The following is a 19,789-nucleotide window of genomic DNA, read 5'->3' as shown; positions in this document are numbered from 1 at the left end:
TCTCTCTCCTCTGCCCTCCTACTGCCATCCAAATTTCTTATCTTCTAAGGACTCCAGTCATATTGGATTTAGGCCTCCCTGATTCAGTTTGGCCTCATCTGCAAGGGCACTTTGAAGATTTGTTCACAAGTGAGCTGACATCCACAGGACCAAGCGTTAGGGCTTGAACATGGCTTTGTAGAGGACACGATTCCATACATAACACCAGTTTTTCAAAGGCCTTCACGGTCTGGACCAAAATAGCCCTTCGAATTCTATCACCCAGCACTTTCGTAACATGAACCTTCACTTGAGTCACACACACCATTCATTGCCTCCTGAAAAGTTCAGGTAGATTTAAGCCCCAGAGCCTTTGCTTCTTCAGCCTGAACTCCTTCCTCCCTTCTCTCCATCTGAATCTAACCATTCTACAGGGTCCATGCAACCAGACGCCTCACTTCTCCGTGGGCAGCCAGCAGGGGATGGCTGGAAGGTTGGAGCAGAGATGGTGGGAGCTGCGCCTGGCATGGAGACCACAGCGCTGCCTACTTTTGAGGGCTGTGTGAGCTCAGACCATAAGAGCATCTGCGAGAGCACGGCAGCCTGAAAACGGAGGACCTGACCAATATTCTGCTTTATGTGGGGTCCCAGGGCTGCTGCAGGACTGTGGCGAAGGAAACGCCAACTCCGGCTAAAAGAGAATTTTTCCCTAACATTGTGAGATGAGCTCTAACCAAGAGTAAATGTGATTTTAGGAAAATAATATCACATGACAATTCTTGCAAATCTAAGCTTGTGGAGGAAAAGTAGTGCCTGCTATTTTCTGAAACAATGTAAGTGCGAATCTGAGTTTATATACATTTCAGTGAGTGCCAGATTTGGGGGAAGATATTTCTACTTTTTGGGGTCAAGGGATTTGGGATAAAGAGCATATTCTAAGAGGAGAGCATATTTGAGCTGCTGATAAAAGATAAGGATTGACTGCTTGGCTACAGAGGGCCACGGGCACCTCCAGGCAGGGAGAAGAGTGTGAGTCTCACATGCAGGCAAGACCTGGGTGCAGAGAGCCCCAGGCTCTCCCCTTCCTTGGGCCACTGAGCCACCCACCCCCTCTGAGCCCAGGTCCCTCTTCTGAGGACAAGGTCACATGACCAAGGGCTCTAGCAAGGAGCATGTGAGAGAAGGCTCTCACCCTCCCCCCTGCTTAACATTTACACGGGTCATGTGTCCACAGCCCAACATTTCCCCCAGACGTTCTCTGAGGCATGTTCTCATATTGTTATTTCTTCTGGGGGTGGGGGAGGCTGGGGGTGGTGGTCACGTCCTCTATGGGTGGGTGGATTATCCCCCACTGCTGGGTAGGAACAGTGGCACATTTTATTTCCCCACCCCATGGTAGATTAGCAGCACGCTCTGCACCAGTGAACCCTCGATAGTGATCGATTGAATGAATGAATGAATGAATGAGCAAAGGAATCAGTCCATCAGAATGCACTTTACCTTCTACCACAGGATGGCAAGAACAAGTAAATGCTTAAATAAATATGATGAGACTTTGTGGCAAAATTGCATGTGGCAGGAAGCAAGTATGGGTGGGGATGTGATCCTTTTTGACACTGAAACCATTGCAAAGAGCTCAGTGAGTGGTTCCCAAACCTGAAGGAGCATCCCAATCACCTGGGGAGCTCTATAAAAATGCAGATCCCTGGGACCCTTGCCTTCCTTATCGAGTCAGAATTCCCAGGGCTCTGGATTCTCAGGTGAGCCTGATGATTGCCCAGAGGTAAAATCCAGAGATGAAACATGGTGGGTCTCTAACCTCAGAGAGCATCAAAATCCCCTGGGGGTGGGGGTGGGGGTGGTATTTGAAAACACAGCTCCCTCAGCCCCGCCACCAGAGTCTCTGGTTTAAAAGGTCTAAGGTGGGACCCTAGAATTTGTACTTCCAAAAAGGTGATGCAACTGCTGGTCCAGGGATCACACTTTGAGAACCACAGATGTGGCTGGTCCCTCCGCAGCTTCCTGACCATCGCCTATCCCTGCAGGCTATGTGTGTCTCATTTCTTATTTTTGTCCTGTCGTTAAAGTCACCAGTATTAATGATTGGAAGATGTGGAAAGAAGATGGCAGGGACTTCAGAGTTGTCTCCAAGCACCCCATTTGCTAGTAATAAATTAAATTCCCAGGAGCCAGCTCTAAATTCTAAATTCTAGAGCTGACAGAGCTGTGACAAACATACTTCTCCATACATCCTTGATAGGTGTTTGTGGCAAGAGCAGCCCATCCAATCCTCACAGAAACGTGACTGGGAAAGGATTTCTGTCGGCTCATTGCATTTGAGAAAAATGCTGTCTTCTAGGACACCATGTGCAATCTATGTGGGTGTTTTATTTGCAATTTATTTTTTTTGTTTTTCATCAGAATTCCCTCTGAACTAAAACCACTCCCTTATGTTCATTAACTTGAATTACAAACGAGCAGTCTTCAGGGATCGATGTTTAAATATACCTTGAGATGGTCTCGTTGAAATACGGCTCCCCCCACATTTTCTAAATGACTGTTAGAACTCACTCTAGTTTTCTGCAGGTTTCTCTTAGAGTTGAGTTCTCCCTGGTGTTGCCTCAGCTTTATTGCTTTTACAAATGGTTTGATTAATACCTGCCTACAAAGGCATTTGCCGTGGGCTGTTTACTTCAAGGGATCCTGATGAACAGCGGCAATTAAAAAGGCAAAATTAGTGTGGGGACTGTCGGGCGATGAGCAGAAGGGACAGAAAATCACAGCAAACCTCCCTAACGCTGCAAAACTCCGGATTCGGGGATGTTATTCTTCGAAAGCCATTCGCGCGTGTGTGTATGAGCGTGTGCACACTGTCTCCGGCAAACTGTTTTCCTGGATGAAATACAATCACAATTCGGAATCACAGGCCCTTTGATAGTTTTAATAGATTTGATTTTATGGAGCAGTTTTGGGTTTACAGAAAAATCGTGCATAAGGCACAGAGGGTTCTCACATACCCCTTCTCACTCCCTGGCCCTTTGATTTTAATATCCAAACCCTAAAATTCCTCCTGAAGAGTTTGGCATGAAACCATTGTGAGAATAAATCTTCACCTCTACCTGCTTCACTGTAGGGACACTGGGCCCTAGAAATAGTACTGCTGTAGATGCTTTACTGAGGATAAACAAAGAGTGTCAAAAACCTTATCAGAGCAAATTGCAGTACATCTTGTAGTGGGGTCAGAGCATCCATAAAAATGGGCATCTGGTCACCTTAGAAGGTAGGATTATAGACTACATTTCTCTCTTCCTTTGTATTTTTATTTTCTGAGTACTCAACAAGGAACTTTCCCCAGGAAGTGGCCTCACTTCCTACTCCCCTGCCACATCCTATCCCACCTCCACATCTGCCTTATGTGGACCCTCACCCATTGTCATAATGCCCCATGCATGCATCCATCATTGCACTTACCAAAGAGCATTTTAATTATCTACTCATTTTCCTGTCTTCCCCATGAAGCTATGAGATCCTTGAGGTCAGGGGCAGTGTTTTATCAGTGTGTGTCCTCCCAGCAACTGAGGGCATAAATACCACATGGTAATTGCTAAGTGAGTATTTGTTGGATGAATGAATGACCCAAACCATTAAATGTGGTTGCCTCTAGGTGGTGAATTTTATTTTATTTTCTCTTTGCTTTTTCTTCGTCTACCTTTTTCACATTGAGAATGTATTACTTCTACAATCAGATTTTTAAAGAGTTTTAAAAATTTAGGCCATTCCTTTCTCCTCATTGATCTAAGTCAAGAAAATACTTTGATTAACTATATCAAACAACACACTTCTGCTTAATCCTACTATGTGTACAGCTCCATGTTGTATTTAAAGAGTTCCTTGGGTTTTATCAAATATATTCCCATCCAGAATTTTTCAAAATGTTTTGATACTTTGGAACTCAAATGTGTGAGAAGAATAAACTGCAGTAGGTCCTTATCTGGCACCTAATAGTTTAAGATACAGAGATGGGTGGTTATCAGAAAAGAGACTTTTTCTCCCTGAACTGGTACGAGTGGTGTGTACTTTTTAAATACGTGCACTTACTTGCCCAAGTCTTAAGATTGTTTTATTTCTAGCTCATGCAACCCCATTAAGAAGAAGGATGTTCTGTCTCATAAACAATGAAGGGGCAGCACCCTAGGCAGATCACAGCTTTCATGTGCACAGAGGAGCGTCTCCATCACTGCTCTAACCTGAGGGGCCCAGTCCCTCTTAATGTGCAGAAGAGGAGGAGGGGAACGGTAATGGCGGCCTGAATTTGGGGCAGTCTTGTGGGATCCACTTCCCTACACCAGAGAGTGCTAGGCACAGTGAAATGAGGAGCAAGGGCCTCGAGCGCCTTTCCTTACTTCTCCAATGACATCTCAGAAAGAAGACAAGCCTCCCCTGATGTCTGGGAGTTGATCTGACCTCACATCCAGGCCTCAGTATTATTACAAACTGATCTGATGCTTACAGTTGAGCCATTTTGTTCTCCTGTTGGACATAAACAGTTTCACAGTACATCCACCTCAGACAAGGGTCACCATGCAACCCATACATTCCAAACCTGCTAAATGGGGAACTGCTACATCTTTACAGCTTATCCTTGCTCTAGTCTGTCCTTACTATAGATAAGATTTATTGAGCTGCTCACTCATGGAATTGCCCATTTTCTGACAGCCCAATCTAGAGCAAACCTCTGCTTCCTTAGACCCTCCGCCAGCCACCCAACCAAAGCCCTAATCCTATAATAGATTCTTACAACCCTCTTATGTTGAGACTCTCTCAGTTCTCTGTGGTGTGTATTCTCTCTAGCAGTAAGGAGAAATAAACCCAACTCGTTCAACTACCATCTTTGGTAGTTCCAAAGGCATTCATGAATATAAAAATGAAGACCTATGTTTCCCATTCAATCCTGTTGATATTCTGCCTGACAATTTCATTCTGGTCCTGATTTTTACGGATTTCCTAGGAAGCCTATCATTATCATCTACTTTGGAATTGCTGGAATTGCTTTAAAATGCTGGGTGACATCCATCAGTGTACATGAGCTACTTTGTATGATGAGAGACATCAGAATGTAAATAGTAAGGACTTGATTGGAAATAACCCAAAATAAGAAATCACAAGATAAATGTGGCATTAAGACACCAATGCCCAGAAGACGTGCCATGCAGAACCCTCCATGGAGAGGTTAACGTGGCTGCAGAAGGGCCCCCTCCTTTCCCTGGATCCCCCTACATGCACTCCCCATGGAAGACCTCAAATACCAATGCTGAGATTGGGCCACCTTCTACACTCTCAGGATTTGGCCACTGCCTCCACCTCCACCATTTGCACAATCATTTTGACAATTGAAGAGGACCCTCAGAGGTGGTCAGCAGGCTCAGTTCTTATAATCTTAGAAAAGATGTCAGATCTGCATTAAAGTCTGAAGTTTTTCCCTGCCCCATCCTGCTCTCCCCTTTTGTACTTTGTATATGTTACCCCCAATAAACTTCTTGCCATAAAATGTTGTAGTTTGCTAATGCTGCTGGGATGCACAACAGCGGAGACAGATTGGCTTTTATAAAAGGGGGTTCATTTGGTTACACAGTTACAGTCTTAAGGCCATAAAGTGTCCAAGGTAACACATCAATTGGGTACCTTCACTGGAGGGTGGCCAGTGGTGTCCGGAAAACCTCTATTAGCTGGGAAGGCACATGGCTGGCATTTGCTTCAAAGTTTTGGTTTCCAAATTGGCTTTCTACCAGGATGTTCCTCTCTGGGCTGCAGTTCCTCAAAAATGTCACTCTTAGTTGCACTTGGGATATTTGTCCTCTCTCAGCTTCTCTGGAGCAAGAGTCTGCTTTCAATGGCCATCTTCAAAATGTCTCTCATCTGCAGCCCCTGTGCTTTCTTCAGAGTGTCCCTCTTAGCTGTAGCTCCTCTTCAAAATGTCGCTCACAGCTGCACCGAGTTTGTTTTGTTTGTCAGCTCATTTATATGGCTCCGCTGATCAAGGCCCACCCTGAATGGGTGGGGCCACGCCTCCATGGGAATAACTCATCAGAGTTATCACCTACAGTTGGGTGGGGCACATTTCCATGCAAATCTAATTAGCACCAAAACGTCTGCCCCACAAGACTGCATCAAAGAATATGGCTTTTTCTGGGGGATATAATACATCCAAACCAGCACACTAAAAAAAAAAAAAAATGCCCTCATTTTTTGGTCACTGAGAAGCCCATGTTGTGTGTTCTATTTGTGTCCTCTCATTCACCTGGATCAAAAACGACCTCCCATATCACCATTCAGGAATTTGGAATCGGTGAGTAAAACTTTACTGAGCATCTATGGGCTTAGCTTTGGCCTAAATCTCATTGGGGAAAAGCTTTGTCCTCATATTTGTTAACTAGCCACCAAGTACTTTATACAGTGTGGAGACAGCTTGCTTTGCACGTTCCCTCTAGAAGCTGTGGAGATTACCAGACAAGTGCATTTTAATAAACTTGAAGCTACATTCATGAACCTGTTATGCCATCCATCAACTCTTTCTTATCATGGAATTGGCAGGATGCATTAACAAAAGGGTAATTATTTTTTAATGGTTACTTGAAACCTGGAGTTTCCCCATATGATTTCAAAACACACAAGGCCATTTATTTTGAGCAGTTTCGACTTTGATAAATTGAGTATTCTTTCATGCTGGGAAAGGCAGAAATGCAGGGGTGCTAACCAGGGTAGCTATAGAAACTATACTATCCCAGTCCAGTCTTAGAACATCCCGGAACAATTATGCATGTGAAAGAAACATCAAGGGGATAGAAAAACCATCTGGTCTTTCTAGCTAGAACACTTGAACAGCTTGTAAAGGGGGGAAAAAAAGTAAAACTCAAACAAAAACCTGGCAGATGATAAACATAAGATTTTTACATTTATCAAGCCAGTTGCTATAGACCAAGATCAATACACAGAGAATGGAGAGCACTGTCAGAACCCAGCACTTCTGACTGGAATGAAAAGACAAGCAGACGAAACTCAAAAAGATTGAGACTGATTATGGTTATACTACCACAAGCACACTGCTCTCACAAAAGCAATTTATTTTCCTTACAGATGATGGGAAATCCACACAGAATAAAATTATACAGAATGCTGCAAGATAAAGCATTTCTTTGGGTGTTTCCAGCTCAGCTAGAAGCAGAGTATAATGACAGTCCGAGGAAAAAAGTCTATTCACCAGTAATGTTCAAGCCAGTTTTGCAGACTTGACGGTAAACAATTGAGTCCAAAAAGGTTTGTAAACCCAAGCTCTTCGATGGAATAGGTGAAATTTCCAAACCACCTCCAGCCTATCAGGCTCAGGCCGGGTTCTTCCTAAACTGTCTCTGGCTTTGCTGCTTGCTCACCTCCTTTGTACCTTCAGGCAGTTTTCAGCTCACAGTTGACTTCAACAAACTCAGCATCATCCTGAACCAAACTGGGTTCAAGATGCTCCATAATGAAGCAGCTTTGCTTGGGTGTGTCAAGCAGATGTGCATAATTACCCAGGTCACTGGGTATTCCTGTTTGCTAAAGCTGCCAGAATGCAAATTACCAAAAATGGATTGGCTTTTGCAACGGGTTTTATTAGTTCACAAATTTACAGTTGTATGGCCATGAAAATCTCCAAATCAAGGCATCAAGAGGTAGATACCTCCTCCGAGGAAAAGGCCAGTGGAATCCGGAACACCTCTGTCAGTTGGGAAGGCTCGTGGCTGGCGTCTGCTGGTCCTTTGCTCCCGGGTTGCATTGCTTTCAGCTTCTGATTCCAGTGGCTTTCTCCCTAAGCATCTGTGGGTTCTCACTTAGCTCCTCCGGGGCAAACTCTGGGCTTCATCTCTTGGTTTAGCATCGCCAAACATCTGGGTCTGTGTTGGCTTTGAGCTCTCTCTTTTCCTGGGCTTGCTTAAGGACAGTAAACTAATTAAGACCCACCTTGAATGAGCAGGATCACACCACCATGGAAATAATCTAATCAAAAGGTCTCACCCACAATAGGTCAGTACCCACAAGACTGCATTAAAGAATGTGGCTTTTTATGGGGTACATAACACTGGGTTTCTCTGAAAACTGAACTGGAATGTTGCTCGGGCTTGACCCTCCCTCCCGAGGTCACCACTTTACCACCGCCAAGATATTTTTCTTGTAATTTCCATCTGTTTCTATATAGCCAGGATCTGAAAAGTTGGCCACATAAGATGATAATAACTTGACTAACTAGGGCATTTTAATTTTTTCAAAGTTCCTTGATAGCCATTATATGCATATATGCAAAATTCTGTGTATCTTGCCAGAAATACAATGTCCTAGTAACTGTAAACTGTTTTTTCCTCTGACTGTCAAGAGAAATGTGGGTGATTTCCCTGTATCTCAGGTTAAGAAGCTGAGCTTGGGAAGAATGTATCGTGAGTTGGCACCTTCATCCTCCCAGTTTCAAATGCAAGAATTATAGACATTAAAAAAAAATACTATACTATACTCCTTCCTATCTTTTACTTCCAAATTTAATTGAGCACCAATTCTCATCTTTTCTTAATTTTAAATATTTCCCAAATATATCCACTTTTTCTTTCATCTTTCCTCCCACTCTGCTCAACTATCATCTCATATCTGGGTCCCTGCTACCTCCTCTAATGTGAGCTATCTATTCCTCTCTTATCTCCCTTGCATCCACTTTCTACCCAGCAGCCAGATGATCTTTATAATACTCAATTCACATAATAGTATTCCCCTACTTAAACCTGTTTGTGGTCTCATTACGATGAGGATAAAGTAAATGGTCCACAGCATAGCTTTCAAGGTCCCTTATTTTCCTCTTCAGCCTCATATTTTGTCTTTTCCCACATCACATCCCATGCTCCAGGCATGGAGAACAACTTTGAGGTTCTCAAAAGCACCACGCTCTCCCCTCCCCTTCTTGGGCGTTCACATCTGCTAGCCAGTCCTAGCCATTTCTACATCCTCTCTCCCAAGTCCCCTCAGACACCAGCTCTATAAGGAGTAAGCTCAAATGCTAGTTCTCCCGGAAGAATTCCTGATACCCTCCCCACTCTCCAGGCCAGGTGAGATGCTCTTCTCACCCCACCTACCAGCACCTGGTACCTCCCCATCACTTATCACACTTCTCACAAATGCCCGTTTATTTGTGTGCATTCACCCTGTATTTTAGTTTGCTGAAGTTGATGAAATACAATATAAATGGAATGGACTGGCTTTTAACAGTGGGGATTTATTAGCTTACAAGTTTGCAGTTCAGAGGCCGTGACAAACATCTACATCAAGGCATCCACAGGATGAGACCTTCTTCCTGAAGAAAGGCTGCTGATGATCCTCAGCTCCTCTGTCCCATGGGAAGGCATGTGGCAATGTCTGCTAGTCTCTCTCTTGTCTTCCAGGCGTCATTGCTTCCAGCTTCTGGCTGCTTCTCTCTCAGCTTCTCTGAAGATTTTATCTTCTTTTACAGGGCTCCAGTAAGAGGAATAAGACCCATCCTAAATGAGGTGGGTCACATCTCAACTTAAGTCAAGCTCCTACTCACCAAAAGATCCTACTGACAATGGGTCCACACCAATGGGAATGGATTAGCTTTAAGAACATGCTTTTCTGGGGTACATACAACTTCAAACCATTGCACCTTGTTATGAAATATTCATGGAAAAATGTTCTCCACAGAGAGTCCTGGGTCCCCTGTGATACATGCACAGGTTGCTCCTTCTCCTGGGAATCCAATGAGGCCAGTAGACTTTGATGATTATTCTTAAATTTGGTGCAAAATATGGGTGCTCCTCCCCAGAGATAAACCCCTATCTTTCTCATGAAAGAGAGTATACAACAAACCTATATCCTATGGAAAACTGATCATTAGTTAGAAAGCATGCTTCTTTCTTGATGATTTTTTCCTAACATTTCTGTTAGAGAGATAATATGGAGAAACCTGCACCATATGAGGCAAGGGAGCTGTGATTGAGTGTCACTGGGAATTATAATTTTTGCCCTAAGCAGTAACAATTAGGAACACAATCCTCATTGGCAGGGTCACCTAATTGCTTAGCTGTGCATTGGCATCAATATAACACTGACAGCAAGCCATGCCAGTTCTAGGGTTCAAGACTGTTTGGACCAAGAAAAAAATCAAACACCAACCTCAGTAGAGGGCTGAAATCAGGGTGATCAATACCTGCAAATTGCTTACCAATGAACTTAGGAACAAGGGGATAGGGAACCCTTTCAGCTGGTCCCTGCTTCTCGGAGTTCTGAACTAAACAATCATATTAGCCTGTCTCAATGAGGCAGTCATCCCCGATGTTGACAGATCTTAAAACACCCCCAACACTGCAAGCTTCAAAAGGTCAGAAATCTGTCCGTCTTGTTTACCATGAATCTCAAGCATCTTGTACAGCTCATGGCACATGGTAGATGTTCAATAAATATTGGTGGTAGGAATGGTGAACTGAATGAGTGGAAAAGAATAAAAGACAGCAAGGGCAAGAGTTGTTTTTCTTCCCCCTTTCTTTCCATAAATAGCAAACTGCTCTAGCAACTCAGGACAACTGTGGAATCTTCTGCATCCCTTCTGAAGTGACAAAAGGCAGAAAAGAAGAGTGGGGTGGAAGGTAAAGGAACAGAATAGAGAAGGGGTGACAGTAGAGAAAAGTGTCTTACCAGATCTTCAGAAGTTGCCCATGTATCACTGTGCATCACCAATAAAGAATGGAGGGCAAGGATTTCTTTCAGCTTCGTTGTTATGGGGAAGGCAAGCAGGAAAAATGCAGGACCAGATGGTGTTCATACAAATGCAAAGACACTATCTTCTAGCATGACGGCAATACCCTACATCAGCCAAATACTCCGACACTTATTTTCAATCAGCATTTACACTTAGCGCTTGTTTTAGTTTCTTTGGCTGCTCAAGCAAATACCGTGCAATGGGTTGGCTTAAACAATGGGTATTTATTTAGCTCACAGTTTTGAGGCTAGGAAAAAGTCCAAATCAAGGCCTCATCAAGGCGATGCTCTCTTCCCAAAGACTGGCATTCTGGGGCTGGCTGCTGGTGATCCTTGGTCCTGGGCTCTCCTCTGTCACATGGGAATGCATATGGCGGCCTCTCCTGACCTCTCCCTTCTTTTCTGGGTTCTGTTGACCTTCAGCTTCTTGCTTCCCATGGCTTTCTCTCTATCTGAATTTCATTTCATTCCACCTATACAGGACTACAGTAATAGGATTAAGACCCATCCTTATTGAACTGGGCCATACCTTAACTTAAGTAACTCCATCAAAAGATCCTACTTACAATGGGTTCACACCCACAGGGATGGATTAAGTTTAAGAACATGTTTTTCTGGAGTACTTTGGGCTCCAAACCACCACAGCATTGTAAGGCAATACTGCAACACCCTAACAGGAGACTGCTACCCCTGCATACTCAACCCACTGGACACTGAATTATCTGGAGACCAAACTGCTGTCAGCGTTCCTTCTTGTACTTGCTGGGTGAGCTGAAGAAAACCTATTTCATGAAGTCTTGGAGCAGCATCTCCTACAGTGTGTTTTATAGAGCACTGGTCCCTATGGAAAAAAAGTGGTCCCCTGATCAGATAAGCAAGGAAGTCCTTCATGTCACCATCCCTTTTTTGAAAAGAAATTATGCAAATTAAAAACTCAGTAACCCAGAGTTAACCTAAATTTTTATTCATGGGACCCCTTTTTTAATTCTTTCAGTCTATCATCCCTGAACTGCAGTTCCAAGGGGTTATATCGTAGTCTAAAGCTTGAGAGTGCACTCGTAAGTAAACTGGAGACTTTGTGGGCAGGGAAACTGGGAACTGGAGGACCAATAGCCACAGACGACAAAGCTGAGGCGCTTTTGATCTGGTGCAAGATTAAGCAAATGGGGTTGCATCCCCTGCCCGTACTCCAGCCCGTAGTCCCAATGGCCACAGAGAGGTGGCTGCCTAGAAGAATGTCCCAGGACCACAGGGACCTAGTTGCTGACAGCTCTGATGCTTCTGCCTTCCAATTTTCTCTAAGCTATTTCCGACCTTGGAGAGAAAAAGAAGACCATTCCTTCTATTTCTGTATCCTTGGCCACATCTTGCTCTTGCTCAAAGGACAAGGTAAAAGCTTTCTTTCTGTCACACACAAGCTCCTCCACTAGATATTACAACAAGACCCATTTTACCAGCTAGGTTGAACCATATGCAATTGCCAAATTTGACTTTTTCTTTTTTTTTACCTATAAAAACAGTAATTTCGAATAGTATAACCTAAATAATTATATCTTTATAATTCCTACTAACCTCCAGCAGTGGAATGTACATTGGGAAAAGCTGTCTCAGAGCACCCTCTTTCCAATCTAAATGTCCTCTATAAATTTCAGCAAGGTCCTGGTCTTCCCACACTAATCTCCCCCACTCACTTCCCCACCACCAGAAATTCCCTCCCTTAAGCTATTCCCTGGCAGATCACTCAGCATTTCAATGAACCACTACACTTTCCAGAAGCAGGAGTCATTAACACTCTCATGACATTCCCAGCCCCCAGTGTTGCATTTGTACTTTTCCATTGTGACCACACATTCTAGTTTCAAAACCCTCCTCCCTTTAATACATGGAGCATTAAACAGACACAGATGTGCACACCCTTCTTCACCTCCATTGTCCTCTATGATTCTAAAGGTTTAGTTCACCTGCTAACGTAGGTCTCTACCTGCTGTACACCGAAGCCCTTCTGGTTCTAAATCATTCCATATTAGAGTTTGCAGCTTGGGTGTCTCTGCAGGAAGCTTCCCTCTTACACTTTTAGTCCTTCTGTCTACCTGCTTCTTTCGTTTAAAATAGCTTGCCCATTTCCAACCTGAATCTCTCTAGAAATTTTGAACATATTTCTAAGCTGCTTTCTCCTATACACTTTTCCAGAGTGCCCCACCTTTGTTTTCTGCATCAGAGACAACCTTACTTGTACATATGAATGGAAGTGTACTATTTGTTACCAAAGTATCCTACGTTGAGCCTAGATATTCCTTGGGAAACTCCTATAGATGTATTTATTTTACATATCTATTTATCCATTTGATTTTCCTACGCAACTCTAAAAGCCTTGAAATACATAAATAAAGATTAAAGCACTTCACCACTGCTAGACAAACCCCTAATGTTGAGTACAGAACAGGAATGTTCCAGAAACAATTGATAGTGAGATTATCATTTAATTTTTCTCTTAAAATGAAATAAAAATCCAGGTAGATTAAATGATGCCAAAGCAACTCATTTCTTTCATTTCAATTTCTTGGTTGTGATAAGTCATGTTAGCTGCTCTAACACATCTCCATGGCCTAATTCATTAATGGTTTACTTTTTTGTTCATGCCACTGTCTGACATGGGTCTGAGCGCTGTCTTCAGTGGTTTCCCACCAGCAGCGCTTCAGGAATCCATTACTCCTTCCATTTTGCAATGCCTCCGTCTTCAACATGGTCTTGCTGGGGAGCTCCTGCCGTGCATCACTCCTGCCCATATTCCATTGGCCAGAAACTGGTGCCAGCCTAACTGCAAGAGAGATTGAGAAATATGGCCTTGCTGTGTAACCAGGAAGAGGAAACAGGATCAATGAGCATTTAGCTAGATTTGGACACACACAAAAAATACTGGCATATGCTATTAGATAGCCTCCGTAGAGGCTCCTCCTCAAAGAACTCACCATAACGATACTTAGGTAGAGCAGGAAAACTGTTATCATAAACATAGTTATAAATTATTTGGGGGGCTATGTGAAAAGACCAATTAGTTCCTTGCTAATGTCAACTAAGCGGATCTCTCCAAGCCTTTGGCTCCCCTCGGGACGCAAACCGAGACTTATTCCCTCTCTTTACCCCCAGAATTCCATCCTATTCCAAATACCATTCTATCCCCATTCCAGGCCTTTAAGTGGTTTATACACCATCAAGTAATCTTTGTCACTCGCATTTGGATTCACTTAGAGTTCAGTCATTACCCAACTAGTGATCCACTCAGCCCACCGGCTCCATCTCTTCTCCTCTCATCCAAACCAGGAAGAGAAAATTTTTGATTGGTGCCAGGCATGGCGTCCATAGGCAAGTTCACCATAAAGCTCACTGAGCTTAATTTTCTGGGCCCCTCATTTACTCTTGTTCCTTTCAAGACCCTGTACCTAATTGTAAATTCATGACTTTTTGCCTTTTTATTAAAGAGTGTCTCCCAAATTTTATAAACTCCACAAAACTTGGATCTTCCCTTGCTGGCCATTGAACAGCATCACCAAGAAATCCTTCATTAGTTGCTTCCTCTCCCTCCGGGGCCGTCCTCTTCTGTCCTACTTTTGTCATCTCCTTTATAGGATCACACAAACCATCTTCTACAGATCAGCAGATTTCTATTTTCTCCAGATGGATCCCAATGTGCTCTTTCCTTCTTCCTCCTCACACACACTTCAAACCTCTTCATTTATCCCTCTGCACTAGACCTTGATCTTCTGTGCTGTCTCTAACACTCTCTAATTTAGTGTCCTTGGCAGAATTTATGTGCATCCTGTTGACTGGTTCTTCCAACACATTGATAAAGATTTTTAATAAACTCAGTCCTCCCAGTGTCCTCTGGGACATTCTGCTAAACACCTTCCTTCGGTTATTTATGCTGCCATTTTTTTATCAGTCCCATGACCCTTGGTTTATGCTTTTGGAGCCAGTTTCCAAGTTCCTCTGGCCAACTTGAACTTGTTTTACAAGTAAAATTTCATGGGACAAGTGCTTTAGTAAAGCCCAAATAGATCACATCTGCTCTGTTCCCCTTACCCATTCATTCCAGTGGGTTGTGTGTGTGTGTTTGTGTGCATGCATTTCTTTTAAAGAAGCAAGCTCTTGAGTTTGCTAGCAGCTAGCTGTGGGAAAGCAAAGCTATTGGAAGCAAGTTATTGGATTTGCCCCTAACAAATCCTCACTACGATTACTGGTCACGGATTTCATTATTCTCAGGTTTGGTGCTAGTTTCCATAGGTTAGTATTTTTCCCCCTCCTAATATTTGTCTTCCAATTATTTTAGCGAACCGTAAACTATTAACTACATACACAATTATTTTAGATGAACATTGAAGTTGAGTTTGTAAGACTGTATTTTACCAGTTCACCTTTTCCCTCATTTGAGCAGCGTTCTCTGCTCCCAGCTGCTTCTAATCAAGTCTAATTCTGCTGCAGTTTTCACCCTGCTTCATGTGCTGACATGGTTCTCCCCATTAGACTAGATGACTTCAGGGTGCTTGGGAAGCAGATTCTCATTTCCTTTGCTTTCCCGCAGTTAGCTGCTTGCCTCCCCGTGGTAGATTTACCTGTTTTCTATGCAACTCAGAATCTCGCTTGCCCATCTCTCTGCATCTCCTATATGTCCATATTTTCTGGAGTGGGATTGGTTCCCTGCCCATCCCTGCCCCAAGTACGGCTAAATCATGTACCAGTTCTCAGGCCCTTGGGGTGCTGCTCAGTGAGGATTCGTTCTAGCCCTCAGGCTTCACAAAGCCAGGTGAGGAGAAGGAGAAAGAGAATGGAGGCTGAAGGGAATATTCCAGACTTAAAGGTTGTTTAAACGAATGATTTGTGCAAGACAGAGGTGGAAAAATTGGAAAAATAGAGATTGCAGAAAGGTGAACATGTAAAGGTCAATAGCTTCCCGGAAATAAAATACTTCACTAAGAAAAGTCAATGATGATGGCAGGAAATGTCTTCAAATGCCAAAAGAAAACATGGGCATTAAAATCTCTGAATTGCAATAAAACTGAATTTAATAAAAAAAGAAAATCTCTGAATTGAAAGTTGGAGGCACTCTGAACATAGAAAGTTCGTAAACCTCTTTCTTTCAATGAATCCTCATCTTTCAGATTACAGAAGACAGGGAGAACCCGGGTTAGCACTTAGAGAAGTTGCTGCACCTCACCTAGGTTTGCCTCCCGCATTTCCCTCAGGGGGACACATGGAAGTAATGATGCTGCCGTATGTCAGATATCTGAGTACTGCTACCTTTTTCCTTTCTAGACTCACAGGGTTCATTTCCTGACCCAGTTGTGACATTTATTTAGGACATCCTGTCATTCAGAATTAGGACAGGAAATGAACTTTGTGGTTCTGGGAATTGAGTCAATCCTAGGTTCTTAAATCTGTTAATCTTAAATCACCAGTGAGACTCTCACTGCATAGAGCACTTGATTATTCCCACCAGTTGTTACTATGACGAATAAGCTTAAAATTATTCTGTGACTGTCTAGGGAAAAATAGCATAACAGGTTTGATGGCTTGCTCTCAGAATTTCCATTCCATTTTTCTGGTTAAATGTTAAAATGGGTATCATGAAATTCTATGTTAAGAGTCTAACTAATACTATTAGGGTCATTAAAATGTTATTACTCCTTGATGGGGTAAACACAAGTACTGGTGAAGGGAGTTGGAGACACTTCACAACCACTCAATTATTCAATTATTCACTTATTTAGTATGTATTTATTAAGTTAGATACTATTTACTAGCATTGTATGAGGCTGTAGGGAAGTTCCCTTCAGTCTGCCTGTGGCTTTGACTATAGCTCTCCACTATTTTTGTTCCACCTCCTCTCCTCCCTGTTTTCCTCTCTGTGCCAATTCCGCCCCCCAACCTTACTATCTCCACCTTCTGGATGAGAAAGTAAAAATTAGCTCAAACTGAGAACGTGAAAATCCGCTGAACCATTCATCAGTCTGGAATGAGAGACACAGATAAAGCCAGTTGCAAAGCTAACAGGAAACATTATTTCTCTCAAGGACATGCTGCAATTCTAACGGGTCATAACCACCCCTTCTTTGAGTGACTGCTGCTTTTTTACTCACTGAGAAACTTTGTTCTCTAAATCATAGACTCTCTAAACCTTTGCTGTTTGAAATTACATCAGCCAGAATGAAACCTCCCACTTTCTAGTTACTTCTTGACCCAGAGAAGCAGCCTGGATTCACACGCCAAATGTAGAGCTTCAGATAAGGGGATTTTTGGGCACAACACTTCATGTACATCTTAATTTTATTGTTTCCAAGGAAACAGGACCCTGGAACCACTTTTCAGTCTAGACCTGATACTGACTTCTTGATACTACCCTGATTTGCTTTGAATATATCAAGACACTGCATAATTCAAATTTAATCTAGAGTCCACCATTCCCCAGAATCCTATAATAACTGTGTTTTGTTTTCTTTGTTTGATGAGCTGCCCCATGGTTGCTTTGGTGTGCAGTCCCCTCACTGCACAGGGTCAGTAAACCTGGATATGCCAGGTCAGGGGTTTGTTCCTAATGGTCTTAGGCTGATTGGGCCAGCACTTTGGGTAACTAATGTTAACAAGTAGGCCATGCCGATTTTTTTTTTTTTTTAAAGATACAGTATGATTAAACACGGTCTCTCACAAATCAAATAAATTTCCCAAGAGATTGGCAGAACAGCTATAGAGTTCATCACCTATACTTACATATGGATCTATATTGTTTTCAAAGTATTTAGAAGCTAGAACTTCTGTCTTTCTTAGGTTCTATTCCAGTTTGCTAATGCTGCCTTTACGCAAAATACCAGAAATGGATTGGCTTTTATAAAGGGATCTATTTGGTTACAAAGTTACAGTCTGAAGGCCATGAAAATGTCCAAATTAAGGCATCAATACAAGTATACCTTCACCAAAGGAAGGCCAATGGTGTCCGGAAAGCCTCTGGTAGCTGGGAAGGCACGTGGCTGGTGTCTGCTGAGCCCAGGTTGTGTTCCAGCTCCACTCTCAGCTCCTGTGCATTCTTCAAAATGTCTCTCTTGGCTGCAGCAGCAAGCTCCTCCTGTCTGAGCTCTTACAGGGCTCCAGTGATTTAATTAAGACCCACACTGAATGGGCAGGGCCACATTTCCATGGAAACATTCAATCAGAGGTCACACCCTAACCAAAGGTGTCGCTCGCATTTGGGTGGGTCATATCTCCACAGAAACAACCTAATCTCAATATCCCATGAGATTGGGTTAAAAGATCATGGCTTTTTCTTGGGACATAATATATCCAAACTGGCACAGGTTCTTAGGGCTATTAGGACATGAAAGGAGGGACCAGCATTCAAATTATGCAAATCTCATACTCAAGGAGTCATGATCAGTCAACACTTTCATGTAAACTTGAAAATAATTGCCCTAAATCAGGGACAGGCCATTTTTACTCAGTAAAATGACATAGTAAATATTTGAGGCTTGATTGCATCTGGTAAACTATATTGTTGTAGCACAAAAGCAGTCACAGACAATATGTAAATGAATGAGCGTGGTTATCTTCCAATAAAACTTTATTTAACTAAACAAGCAGGGGGCTGGATTTGGCTCAAGGGCCACAGTTTGCTGTCCTTTAACCTAGACCATAATAATAAAACAGAATCACAGATTGTAAGTTTGCTAATTGTCCTTTCCACATGGATATGTATCAGTGCTAACTTGAGTGTCTAGAGAAGGAAGACCACAATCTGAAGAGCTTTGAGTGACCCCTGAAAAACACATATTGCTTATTATTGGTGATGAAGGATAATGGGAGTTGATAAATATTTGGTACGTACGCTGTGCTTGGTGGTTTTCATAAAATGTCAAATCCTCCCAGCACTGCCAGGGAAGGCATTTTTATCCTCATTTTACATATAGGGAAATCTGAAGTCTTAGTGCATCTTTCCCCTAAAACTGTCAAAGGTTGGTAATAAGATTCAAAACCAAGTCCATCTTGCTCTAAAGCTGGTCTTTCGTAAACACACCCTTTAAGAAATTAAGAAAGTCAAATCTCCTTTGCCCATCTGTCCCTTCTTAGTCATCATTTTTAGCACAGCTGGGACATGATATTCCACTCTGTGCCTTTCAACAGAGATTTCTCTGGGGACTCTTAGTGAAGTGAAGTTTTATAATAATGAGCTACCAACTTCCCATCTAAGGAATCTTCTGACAGCATCATTCCAAAAGCCAATGAGAAAGCGCTGGAACCCATGAAGGGTGAAAAGTCAAGCAGCTCAGCAAAGCCAGGGGAAATAAGCAACATCCCCAGCTGATCGCAAAGGTAGAAGAGATCCCACAAGTGGGTGTGCAATGGAACGGCTGCTGATGGGAAAAATATTGAGCTTCCTACCTCCAAAGCCCCTCAAGGGAAAGACACATATAAAAAATCCTTGATATGGACTCGTCTCCTTAAAAAGTGCCATTCAAAGAAAACGATACAATATCCGAGGGAACAACCACCTACATTCCCCCTTTAGTCATTTTTGAGGCCTGAATAAAATAACTTGTTTTGGCAGAATCATTTAAAGATTTTTCCTTTGATTGTTCAGATAAAATTTGAATGGATTTCTATACTAGACTAGGCTATGGTTTTTTTGTTTTGTTTTGTTCTTTTGGTTTGTTTGTTTTTGCCTCCCCTTCCTCCTGAAGGATCTGCTTGCCTGATGTCTATCAGCAACAGTTAATGGTCTGCGTTTGTGAATTCCGTAGGTGACTTAAGTACCCATTTTGGGGAAGGCTTTTAAAAAAAGAAAAATCTAGCTTCCTTAAAGAGCACACTGGTAGTAATCAACTTCTTCTTATGATACATCTTAATGCCATTTTACTTCCTTTGTAGGGAACAGAGCAGGAGGGGGAGGGTAACCGAGATTCAAATTACAATTCATGGAATGTTGGAAACAAATCCCCAGTATAATATGAATAACAAGTGTGCAGTTCAGACAGGATAACCA

At 42.7% G+C, this 19,789-nt stretch overlaps 1 pseudogene; it reads right to left on the bottom strand.

The window, feature by feature from the left end:
* Positions 1-360: 360 nt before the first annotated feature.
* LOC119542947 overlaps positions 361-19,789 on the bottom strand; it is a 33,793-nt pseudogene continuing 14,364 nt past the window's right edge.

This window comes from Choloepus didactylus, chromosome 8 (assembly GCF_015220235.1).
Source record: "Choloepus didactylus isolate mChoDid1 chromosome 8, mChoDid1.pri, whole genome shotgun sequence".
NCBI classification, from domain to species: Eukaryota; Metazoa; Chordata; class Mammalia; order Pilosa; family Megalonychidae; genus Choloepus; species Choloepus didactylus.
This window is presented reverse-complemented; position numbering and strand designations above follow the sequence as displayed.